Below are 12931 nucleotides of genomic sequence, written 5' to 3'. Positions count from 1 at the left end.
TTCTTGTACCAGACAGTTTAGCAAGTGTCTGAAACACTCTCAATGATGCTCCTGTAAAATAAAAACATGTTAGAATAGGGGTTGGGGAAATTTCACTGGCTTCAATCTCCTCAGGATGTAGACACACCAGTATGCTTTCTTGTGGTCCGCTCTCTCTTGAGCAGCCGTTTAAATGCAGTAATGAACGGTCAGCCTGCACCTTCCTAACTCAAGTATATATCATTCTCCTCCTTTATTTGTGCCGTCTCGTTATCGCTGTAACATCATTGTGACATTGTGAAAAAGTCCAGCTCACTAGCGTGGAGATGCCGGGGATTGAACCCGGGACCTCATACATGCAAAGCATGCGCTCTTCCACTGAGCTACATCCCCACTTCAAATGCAGAAGTGTTCAGGTCCAAACCTTCCTGCATATCACAACTGAGCAGTGCAACACAGATACTGGCTGATGGCCACAGTCATTTGGTCCCGAGTCTGCTCCACCATTCAGTGCGATCATACTTGATCCTTGCGCAGTCTCTTCCCAAACACCATGATAATTTTTGTGGAATGAAACCAATTAGGCTCCAGCAGAATGATCACGGACAAGAAAACACGTACCACATTCTGAAGGATAGTTTCAATCTCGCTGTTATGTCTATTGAATAGTTTCCTTGTGAAAAAAGATGAACGCTTGACCTCACAATCTACCTCGTTATGACACTCCACCGTATTATTTACCCGCTCTGTACTTTCTCTGTCGCTGTTACACTTTATTCTGCATTTTATGATTGATTTACCTTATTCTTTCTCAATGCACTACGCAATGATTTGATGTCGATGGAAAGTATGAAAGAGAAGCTTTTTGTCACATATTGTATCTGGGTACGTGACAAAATTAAAACCATGTTAATCCCCTCTGAACTCTGTACGGCAGCAGAAAGGGAGCATCCCCCCCCCCCATTACCCCCCACCCCGGACAGAACAGCCTAACCCAGCAATGAATGAAATGCACGGAGAAAAAAACCACTGCTGGTTCACCAAACACTGTGGGTGGGCTCGAACCACCACCTCCCGGTTAACAGCCGAACGCGCACACCGACTGCGCCAGAAAGACAGGGAGTAAATGTTCCATTTCTTCGTTGGACAATGTTGATTAGTAGTCGATGCCAGGACACGGCTTTTCACAATATGAGTTGGCGATTTGCTTCAGAGAGTCGTGGATATTATAAAAAGAAAACGTTAGGAACGAATATTTGGCAGAATTAGAAGCTTCGCGGGGAATTCCCAATTTATTCACAGCGCATCTGCAAACGACTCGGCCGCGACTACATCCTCCTCACAACCGGGTCGGCCAGGCAGAAGGGCGTTTTACTTGGAATGTGGTCACTGTGTCCCGGAAGGTATGGGGAGTGTATCGATCCCGGGGTCGGAGAAAACAGGACAATTACTGAAGTAAAATCTGAAACTGCCGGAAATATTCCACAGCTCAGACAACGTCTGCGGAAGGAGAAATAGATTTCATGTTTCAGGCCGATGACCTTTCACCCTGAGCTCTGGGCGCGGAGTTGGAGGAGAGAATCTCACTCAGTCTCTGCCGGCTGGCCTGAGCTGGGCCAAGGCGCCGGTTTCACTCTCTTCCTCCTTTCTATTGAACCGTAGTCCTTTCCGAGCGTAAGACCGGCCCTTGTTTAAAATTTAAAGTGTAGCAGAGGTGGGTGATGCAAATATTTTAGTGAACGTTGGACTCTGTCACTAAGGCTTACACTGAATGGCGCTGAGATACAGAGTCGCTGAGGGGATATCTGAAGAAGCAGAACACCTATCGCGAAATTCTCCCTTCCCGGGATCACTGCAGACCGGACTGTTCCACATCCCCGATGAACTGATCATTTCAACATTAAACTCCGATTTAACCTCGTTAACACTTTTCTTTTTACTTTGACAATTCGGTTTGAAACCACGTTTAATATGGAAACAGCAAAACTAATTCCTGGTCGGGGAAATGAAACCCCTGTCTTTTCCGTGACGGTCGGGTATACTAACCATGACGAGTAACGAGTAACGAGTAACGAGTAACGAGAAACGAGAGAAAGAGAGAGAGAGAAGAGAGAGAGAGAGAGAGAGAGAGAGAGAGGGGGGGGGGGGAGGGAGAGAGAGAAAAAAGGAACACCTATACAAAGTCCTTTTTCTCCAGTCCTGATGTAGGGTCTCGGCCAGAAACGTCGAGTGTACTCTTTTCCGTAGATGCTGCCTGGCCTACTGAGTTCCTTCAGCATTTTGTTTCTGTTGTTTATTTTCTCTCTTTTCCAGCTGGGACGAACAGGCATCCATCGGAAACAAATGTTGCCTACCCACTGAGTGTTTCCAGCATTATTTATTTTTTTTATATGCAAGACACGGTTTTATTCTGCAGAGAATAGATGACATTAAGATACCTCAATGCACAATCGGTTAATCTTTCCAACCAAACAGAAACCTCCGCAGAAATGAAAAAGGATAACATATAAAGTACATTCCAGCCGAAAGCCAGTGGATTTCCCTGCCTCTACCAATGATGGAACGGTCTCGTTTTTTAAAGCGCACTGACGGAAAATTGTTGTTGGCAGCTGTTGACATAGCAGAGGATGGTTTCGATCTATCAACCTCTGGGTTATGGGCCCAGCACGCTTCTGCTGCTGCGCCACTCTGCCACGGAAAAAGAACATTGCTTCCCCATGAATGATGTGCAATCTCTTGCGTTTGTGTGTGTGTGTGTGTGTGTGTGTGTGTGTGTGTGTGTTTTTGTGTGTGTGTGTTTTTGTGTGTGTGTGTGCGCGCGCGCGCGCGTATCATTCTGTGTGTGTTTGCGCGGGTGTGTGTTGGTGTGGGTGTCTGTTTTTGCGAATCTGTATATGTCTGGGTCTGTGTTTCTCTCTGTGTCTGTGTCTGTCTATGTTTGTGTCCGTGCCTGTATATGTCTTTGTCTTGTCTATGTCGGTACATGTCTGGGTCTATGTCTGTATAATGTCTGCATCCCTGTCTGTGTCTGCTTCTGTCTATGTCTGTGTCAGTGCCTGTATATGTTTAGGTCTAGTCCGTGTCTGCACATGTCTGGGTCTGTGTCTGTGTCTGTATATGTCTGGGTCTCCCTCTGTGTCTGTCTATGTTGCATCAATTCCATCCACTTTATCCCCTTATTCCTACCCACTTACCTCGCTTTCTGTCGTTAATTCTGTATCCACTTTCGTTTCATTCTTCCTTACTTTCTGGACCACCCCGCTATTCTCTCCGTGTCGTTTATGCTTTATCCCATCTTGCACTTCGGTCCCGATATTTCGCCAGTGAATGTGGTTTACCTTATTTAATTGTTGACTTGGACAATTCATCCCTCCTGTGGGGCTTCTTATAAATAACGACATTTTGAGCCACACTCGGGAATCACAACCTTCAATCCCGAGGTCCCATTTAACGTTCTAATCCTGTCCTGATCATTGAATAAATGTTGGATTTCCAAGTTGAACCAGAAGTTCACCTCGTCTCCCTGTGAACGGAACTCGCGGGTTTAGATGCTGACTTGGTTTCCGCATCGCAAGCACGTACCTCAAACCATCCCTTCATCGGGATTTACAGGGCACTTTTGGAAATGCGCATACACGCCAAATTAAAGAGAAAATATTTAAATCGGAAATCACTTGTCACATTCTTGCAGACTGAAACGGAATGATCAATAATTACCGAAATTAACATTGTTCCCTGCAGTCGGAAATGCCGTCAACCGTGTCGTGAGGATGTCAAGTTGTGGATTCATTTAACTTGTACGATGACGTGAACGAAACATCCGGACTCCTGGGTCGGAAAATGACAGAGAGGGACTCAGTGAGGTCAATAAATCAGCCACTTGCCACAGAGGGCATTGGGGGTCTGGGTCTTGTGTTATAGCCACCTGCCACCAGAGGGCACAGAGGAGCTGGTGTCCGATGGAACCGCCGCAGCACGTGGTCGCAGGACAAACGTTAGATATACTGATGCCAAATGAGAGTTTGTATTGGTTTCATATTCCATGATCTGTCCATTCATTTCATGGCAAAATGCATGCAAAGAGAGGCAAGTGGTGATAGTATTCTATTTTATATGTGTTTATCGCTTTCAATAAATAAAATAGGAGCACACACAACAGACAACAAAAGCTGCAGGATTTCCAGAGACTATCAGTGGCCTCGACCACTGATGTTCCGGCTAACGGCGCAAGGCTCTGATTGATTGGGCCACAGAGACATCCTGAAAGAAATTGGAATAAATCGGCTCTTCCTGGGTTTAGATACGGTGACCAGATATTGGTGTTGGCACCGGTTCTTTTACAATCCGTGTCCGTGAGACGGATCAGAGATTCACGAAGAATATAAAACAAAAAAGGAAGTGACAGGTAATTGTCAGGTTTCGAATCTACGGAGAGACAGCATAATCGATTTGTCATCCATCGCCTTAACCACTCGGCCACAATTACTATGTTCACATGTGACAGGGTCACAGAAACAGAAATTATTCTGAACTAAAAGCAGAAACTGCTGGAAATACTCAGCATCTATGATGGGAGAAACAGAGTCCACATTTCGTTTGGTGACTTTTCACCCTGAAATCCATGGGGCATTTGAGCAGAGAAAAACTCTATTGTAGCGGGATAGGTTTTCATCACATCGCGATGACAAACCCAAAGATCCCCATGTGGGCCTCAGCAGCTGGGACAAAGGAGTTTGCCGTTTCCCAGCTGTCCTGGAGAAGGCGGAGCCGGGCCTTATTCCTGTCACACTGATCTACGTGTGCCGAGGGAGCCCCCAACGGGCTCTCAATGACGGGGCGCCAGGACACTGAAGCAGAGCGCAGGGACTGACTGCAATGGTGACGTCTGCAGAGTAGCAGGGGCCGCCGTCCCGAACTTGTTTCACTCTCCTCCTACTTTCTCCCATCAGGTGCATTAGCACCACCTACGGTAATGGAGTATGAGGGGACGCTTGGTGGGGATCAGATGTGACATCACAAATCTATTTTAACTAAAACGTTCACCAGGGTCCTACACGACTTAACGGTCCCTGCCTCAGGTACCAGTATATCCTGCAAATTCCGCCCCCAGCCCGGCCCATTAAATGCCTAAACAGCTTCCAACTTTCCAAAGAGTATCTGTGGCACATCATGATCACATGTTCCACCGTCTCCGGCAGATTACAAAAATCACATGACACATTCCCTTACCACCCAACAAGTGCCAAAGAGGAGTGCAAACCCGTATGTCCGACTATTATTCTCATAAAACACACATCTCCCTCCTATTCTTTTCTACAAGGTGCCAACCTTGGACTGATGGAAACAAACTATAATACCACCTCCCTCTGCAACTCTTAACCGACAATTTCTGCTATTTCCCAATCTAGTGCAACATTTGGCTTCATACTTTCCCACACGAACTATAATATCTACCTCAGACTTAGTGTCTGTTTTGCTTTGAGCGACGGAGGATGAGAGGTGACCTGATAGAGGTGTAAAGGATGATGAGAGGCATTGATTGTTTGGATAGCCAGAGGTTTTTTCCCCCCAGGGGTGAAATGGCTAACACGAGGGGGTATAGTTTTAAGGTGCTTGGAAATAAGTACTGCGGGGATGTCAGGGGTCGGTTTTTCACACAGAGAGTGGTGGGTGCATGGAATGCACTGCTGGCGGCGGTGGTAGAGGTGGATACAATAGGGGCTTCTAAAAGCCTCTTAGAGAGGTATGTGAAGCTTAGGAAAATATATGGCTATGTGCTAAGGAAATTCTGGGCAGTTTGTAGAATATGTTGCATGGTCGGCACAACATTGTGGGCCGAAGGGCCTGTAATGTGCTATAAGTTTCTGTGTTCTGTGTACCGTGTTCCTCCCACACACTTCAGAGCATATAGATCATAATACACATCCATCAACAGATCGGCTGTGGTCTTCTTAAAGACTTCGATTCCAAACTCTGCAATACCGAGGTAGTGTCTGGGCCATAAATTCTGCTGTATAGACAGACAACCTATTATGGTAATGGCCATAAATTCTGCTGTATAGACAGACAACCTTTTCCCACCACAACATTAAACCAGGGAATAAATAACCCACCCAGTTACTAACTGACTTTTTAGAACAATCTGTAAAGACAGGCAAAAAGGAAATAATACTGCTGCCATAAATGACCAGACATCCTCTCACCCTCACATGAATTTAGAACATAGAACATAGAATAGTACAGCACAGTACAGGCCCGTCGACCCACAATGTTGTGCCGACCCTCAAACCCTGCCTCCCATAAAATCCCCCACCTTAAATTCCTCCATATACCTGTCCAGTAATCTCTTATACTTCACTAGTGCGTCTGCCTCCACCACTGACTTAGACACTGCATTCCGTGCACCAACTACTCTCTGAGTAAAAAACCTTCCTCTAATATCTCCCTTGAACTTCCCACCCCTTACCTTAAAGCCATGTCCTCTTGTAGTGAGCAGTGGTGCCCTGGGGAAGAGGCACTGGCTATCCACTCTAGCTATTCCTCTTATTATGTTGTACACCCCTATCATGTTTCGTCTCACCCTCCTTCTCTCCAAAGAGTAAAGCCCTAGCACCCTTAATCTCTGATCATAATGCATACTCTCTAAACCAGCATCCTGGTAAATCTCCTCTGTATCCTTTTCAATGCTTCCACATCCTTTCTATAGTGAGGCGACCAGAACTGGGCACAGTACTCCAAGTGTCGCCTAACCAGAGTTTTATAGAGCCGCATCATTACATCGCGACTCTTAAACTCTATCCCTTGACTTATGAATGCTAACACCCCATAAGCTTTCTTAACTACCCCATCCACCTGTGAGGCAACTTTCAGGGATCTGTGGACATGTACCCCCAGATCCCTCTGCTCCTCCTCACTACCAAGTATCCTGCCATTTACTTTGTACTCTGCCTTGGAGTTTGTCCTTCCAAAGTGTACCACCTTACACTTCTCCGAGTTGAACTTCATCTGCCACTGCTTAGCCCAGTTCTGCATCCTATCAATGTCTCTCTACAATCTTTGACAATCCCCTACACTATCTACAACACCACCAACCTTTGTGTCGTCTGCAAACTTCCCAACCCACCCTTTACCCCGACATCCAGGTCGTAAATAAAAATCACGAAAAATAGAGGTCCCAGAACAGATCCTTGTGGGACACCACCAGCCACAATCCTCCAATCTGAATGTACTTCCTCCACCACGACCCTCTACTTTCTGCAGGCAAGCCAATCCTGAAACCACCTGGCCAAACTTCCCTGGATCCCATGCCTTCTGACTTTCTGAATAAGCCTGCCATGTGGAACCTTGTCAAATGCCTTACTAAAATCCATATAGATCACATCCACTGCACTACCCTCATCTATATGCCTGGTCACCTCCTCAAAGAACTCTATCAGGCTTGTTGGACACGATCTGCCCTTCACAAAGCCATGTTGACTGCCCCTGATCAGACCATGATTCTCTAAATGCCCAGAGATCCTATCTCTAAGAATCTTTTTCAACAGTTTTCCCACCACAGACGTAAGGCTCACTAGTGTATAATTACCCGGACCATCCCTACTACCTTTTTTGAACAAGGGGACAACATTCGCCTCCCTCCAATCCTCCGGTACCATTCCTGTGGACAAAGAGGATATAAAGATCCTAGCCAGAGGCTCAGCAATCTCTTCTCTCGCCTCGTGGAGCAGCCTGGGGAATATTCCGTCAGGCCCCGGGGACTTATCCGTCCTAATGTATTTTAACAACTCCAACACTGGGTACGGCCGCAAGGCAGCGGAGTTTGAAATCAGAGTTTTTCCTCTCTTAGTTGGACAACCTTCCCAGGCTGACGAGCTTCATCTACCCGAACCCAACACCCTGAAAATATCATTAATCCTCAGATTAAACCATATAGGACTAATAACTCCCTCCTGGGTGTGAGGTGTCTGCAAATTCTGATGACATTTCTTCACAACCCACCACCACTCTGAATGACTGGCCAAAAAAACAATGCCCAGTTGTAAAACATGCAAGTTACAGTATACAAGTAAAACATACAAAGACAGGGACGTTACGGTAGGGTACAGGAACCGTGGTGTACAAAAGATGTAATATATCTAGTCAAGAAGAAAGGAAAAGCTTACAAAAGGTTCAGAGAGCTAGGTAATGTTAGAGATATAAAAGATTATAAGGCCAATAGGAAGGAGCTTAAGAAGGATATTCGGAGAGCCAGAAGGGACCATGAGAAGGCCTTGGCGGGCAGGATTAAGGAAAACCCCAAGGCATTCGACAAGTATGTGAAGAGCAAGAGGATAAGGCATGAAAGAAGATGACCTATCAAGTGTGACAGTGGGAAAGTATGTATGGAACAGGAGGAAATAGCAGAGGTACTTAATGAATATTTTACTTCAGCATTCACCATGAAACAGGATATTGGTGATTGTAATGATGACTTGCAGCAGACTGAAAAGCTTGAGCATGTAGATATTAAGAAAGAGGATGTGCTGGAGCTTTTGGAAAGCAACAAGTTGGGTAAGTCGCTGGGACCGGATGAGATGCACCCCAGGCTACTGTGGGAGCCGAGGAAGCCAATTGCTGAGCCTCTGGCGATGATCTTTTTATCATCAATGGGGTCGGGAGAGGTTCTGGATGATTGGAGGGTTGCTGATGTTGTTCCTTTATTCAAGAAAGGGAGTGGGGATAGCCCAGGAAATTATAGACCAGTGAGTCTTACTTCAATAGTTGGTAAGTTGTTGGAGGAGATCCTGAGAGGCAGGATTTGTGAACATTTGGAGAGGTACAATATGATTAGGAGTAGTCAGCAAGGCTTTGTCAAGGGCAGGTCATGCCTTATGAGACTGATTGAATTTTTTGAGGATGCAAAACTGGGCTAAGCAGTGGCAGATGGAGTTCAACCCAAATAAGTGTGAAGTAGTTCATTTTTGTCAGCCAAATATGGTGGCAGAATATAGTATTAATGGTAAGACTCTTGGCAGTGTGGAGGATCAGAGGGATTTTGGGGTCCGAGTCAAATAGGACACTCAAAGCAGCTGCACAGGTTGACTCTGTGGTTAAGAAGGCATATTGGCCTTCATCAATCATGGAACTGAATTTAGGAGCCGAGAGGTAGTGTTGCAGATATATAGGTCACTGGTCAGACCACACTTGGAGTACTGTGCTCAGTTCTGGTCGCCTCACTACAGAAAGGATGTGGAAGCCATAGAAAGGGTGCAGAAGAGATTTACAAGGATGTTGCCTGGATTGGGGAGCATGCCTTATGAGAATAGGTTGAGTGAACTCGGCCTTTTCTCCTTGGAACGACGAAGGATGAGAGGTGACCTGATAGAGCTGTATAAGATGATGAGAGGCATTGATCCTGTTGATAGTCAGAGGCTTTTTCCCCAGGGCTGAAATGGTTGCCACAAGAGGACACAGGTTTAAGGTTAAATTTGTTGTGATGAAGTACTTCTCTAGTCTCTGAAACAAAGAATGGACGACACCGCAGCCCTTTTCCAGTCTCCTGGAAACATCCCTATCTCTCCAGATCTTCTTACAAAACTCAAAGAACCTCTTTCGGGCTGTCTCAGGCAGATGGAGTATATGATAGCTTCCCTTATCCTATCCTGGGCTGTAGTAGTTGCCCTATTGACAACAGATTTCAATTAATCCAACTTAAAGACATCATCCAAGGCATCTCAAACATCTCGTTTCCCATAGATCTTCCCATTGTCCATCAAAATATGCTCTCGTCCCCTAAAATACTCATCCCCTATATAGTCTAGTCCTTCACAAACCGCCGAAAGGTCTCGGCCCGAAATGTCGACTATACTCCTTTCCATAGATGCTGCCTGGCCTGCTGATTTCCTCAGGCATTTTGTGTGTGTTGTTCGTCTAGACTATGCATCTTTGTAAACATGTTTCACATTTATTCTGCCTTTTCTTTGTCTTGGTTCTTCGCAGCCAAGTTTCCATTCCCCACTCATACTGGTTATAACTTCCGACACCATTCATTTTATTTAGCTTTGTCCACACCACTGTCAGGCCAATTTCCTTCCCAATTGATCAGCAATATCCCCTCAAGCCGCCCTTTCGTCATTCCTAATAACCCTGCTTTCTATCGCTCTTTTCTTCTGAAAATTCGGCAAAGCTTCTTGCGTGACTCCCCTTTACAAAACACGAAAAGCGCATCTGCAGTCTCTCTCCATTTTCGCGCCCCGGCCCGTTGCCGAGGAAACGAGTCTCGTGATCAGCGCGCGTTCTCGGGGGGGGGGCAGAATAAATTGTCAATCAGAGCAGCCAATAGGAATCCTGCAAATAGGTAAATCATGAAAAAGCTCGACCGGGGCGTGGGGGGAAGCATCATCTCCACACCGGGCCTAGGGAAAGGAAAATAGCAAATACTTACAAAGGGAAATAAAGAGCGAGATATAAAACTAAACAGAGATATTAAATGGTCTACTGGACTGTCGGTGAGGTAAGAAATAGACGCCGATTTGGGTCGAACCCTCATCAGGACAATGTTAATGCCGAGATTTTGGAATATTAGCTGATCTTTCGCTGAAAAATTTAATTACATCGGGAAAGAACTGTGAGTCTAGTGGGTGGTGTGACAGTTAATGACAGAAAATAAAGAGATATTAGATTAACAAAGAGATTTCAGGCACCAGCTTGATATTGGTTTCCCACACCGCTGGAGGGCTGTCTGCAGTTCTGGTGGACACTCTCAGACGAACATGATTGCACTGTAATCTGTGACCTGGTGCTCTGGTCCTCATCCCCCGCCAATCCCAGGGAGCAGCAATGAACCTCCCTGCAAGTGTAGAGCAGATTCACCAGGATGGTGTCTGGCATGTGGCCTTTCTGTGATGAGGTGAGACTGGATGGTTTGGCTTTGTTTTCCTCAGAAAGGAGGAGAAGCTGAGGAGCTGAGAGTGGCTCTGGGGCTCACTCTGGAAGAGCCAGTTCAGGCATAATGATAGCGCTGGATAACTCGATTGTCGCCGACTATCCACAAAACGATGCTGTTCGAAGTTCAAAGTACATTTATGATTAAAGTATATATACCATATACAATCTGGAAATTAGTCTCCCTACAGGCAGCCAGAGAACAGAGAACCCTAATGGAATCCATTAAAAAAGACCATCAAACACCCAGTGTGCAGGGAAATAAAAACAAATTGTGTAAACAACACAGGCCAGCAGACAACTGATGTACACAAGAGTGAGCCAAGTGTTGTGAGGCCAGTCATCACTGTAGCCGCTGCAGCAGCCCGTTAGTTGCAGCCAGAGCCTCAGTTCAGTGGAGAGATGAGTGAACCTCGCTGAGCAGCCAGCGAACTGGCCCATCCCTTGCTCCGGCCTCAACACGCTGACCTGGCACTGATATCAATCACTCAGGTGTTTTCTAGCTCGCAGGCCTGGGCCCAGGCCACCTCTACTCTGCATTGCGACCGCTTGTCTCTGCTCAGTTCTGTCACATCGAATCACCTCCAAGTCTGCTCCAGGAGTGGCCAAACATTGTCTCATTCCCCACTCTCCGGCCCGGGTCCCATCGCCTCCATTCAATCCGTATGCACCACGCACAACTGTTCTGCATCTTCAAAACTGCAGTTCACACCGCAAAAATTCCAGTTCGTATAGGCGGCTGAAAAGCTCAACTCCGAATGGCAAGCAACAGCCTATTGATTGCAGTGATCGTTTACCTGAAAATGTGTGATTCATAAAATAGTTCGTGGTTTTGATTGATACCGACAAGTGATCGCTGTGCTTCACCAGCGCCACCTTAAACTGGAGTGTCCCTTCCCTGGTGCTAGGGTCAGGGATGTCTCGGAGCAGCTACAGAAATCTCTCATGGGGGTCAGTGTTTATTCAGCTGGAGGTGGTGGTACATGTCGGTACCAATGGACAGGTAGAAAAGAGATGGTGCCCTGTACTGTGAATATAGAGAGTTAGGGAAGAAGGTGAAAAGCAGCACCTGAAAGGTTGTAATTTCCGGCTTACTCCCGGTACTGTGTGGTAGTGGAGGTAGGAACAGAAAGTTAGAGCAGATGAATGTGTTACCGAGGAGCTGGTGCAGGGGCAGGGTTTCAGGATTCTGGATCATAGATTGAAAAGTATAGCAGAGAAACAGGTCATTCGGTCCATCTAGTTTGTGCCAAATGATTTGAACTGCCCACTCCCATCGCCCTGTACTGGGAACATATCTCCCCATACCCTACCATCCATGTACTGATCCAAATTTCTCTTAAAAGTTGACATCAAACTTCCATGCTCCACTTGTGTTGGCATCTCCTTCCAACACCCACATCTGAGTGAAGAATTTTCCCTTCGTGTTCTCATTAAACTTTATCACCAACCAGCCTTAACCCATGATCTCCAGTTGGAGTCCCACCCAGCCTCCGATGGAAAAGCGTGCTTGCATTTACCCCATATCACTGGGACTTCTCCTGGTGCAGGGATGACCTGTACAAGAGGAATAGTTTGCACCTTCACTGGAGGGGGGTCAATATCATAAAGTTCATTACTGCTCCCTGGGAGGGTTGAAACAAGACTGACAGGGGAATATGAACCAGAACAGCAGACACTGAATGGAGGGATTGAATCTAAGTTAGATGCCCTGATCAGTAATACTGCAAGGATGGATGGGCAGGAGCGCGGGGATATAGACAACAGGACAGATGGATCGAGGTGTGTTCAGTTGGGCCTGAGAAGCATTAAGAGAGAGTCTATATTAGTACAACTCAAATTAAGGACAGTGCAATCAAACTGACGGGTTTATGTTATACAGACTCATCTCCATCGGTCACAGAGACGGATTATAGGAAGGAGCAAAAACAGGGTTATCACTGTGGGTGACTTCAGAATAATCACTGTCAGTGTTGAGTCGGAATGGGTTTAAGATGGTGATGGTGAAATTAAGTGATTTCTGGCTGGT

General features: G+C 46.2%; 1 non-coding gene across 1 annotated transcript; it reads right to left on the bottom strand.

Moving 5' to 3' along the window:
• Positions 1 to 300: 300 nt before the first annotated feature.
• Positions 301 to 372, bottom strand: trnaa-ugc (transfer RNA alanine (anticodon UGC)). The gene has a single exon. It is a non-coding gene; the product is annotated as a tRNA-Ala (tRNA).
• Positions 373 to 12931: the final 12559 nt, after the last annotated feature.

This window comes from Mobula birostris, chromosome 10 (genome assembly GCF_030028105.1).
Source record: "Mobula birostris isolate sMobBir1 chromosome 10, sMobBir1.hap1, whole genome shotgun sequence".
In the NCBI taxonomy this organism is placed as follows: domain Eukaryota; kingdom Metazoa; phylum Chordata; class Chondrichthyes; order Myliobatiformes; family Myliobatidae; genus Mobula; species Mobula birostris.
The sequence above is the reverse complement of the archived record's forward strand: the minus strand, read 5'-3'. Positions and strand labels throughout refer to the sequence as shown.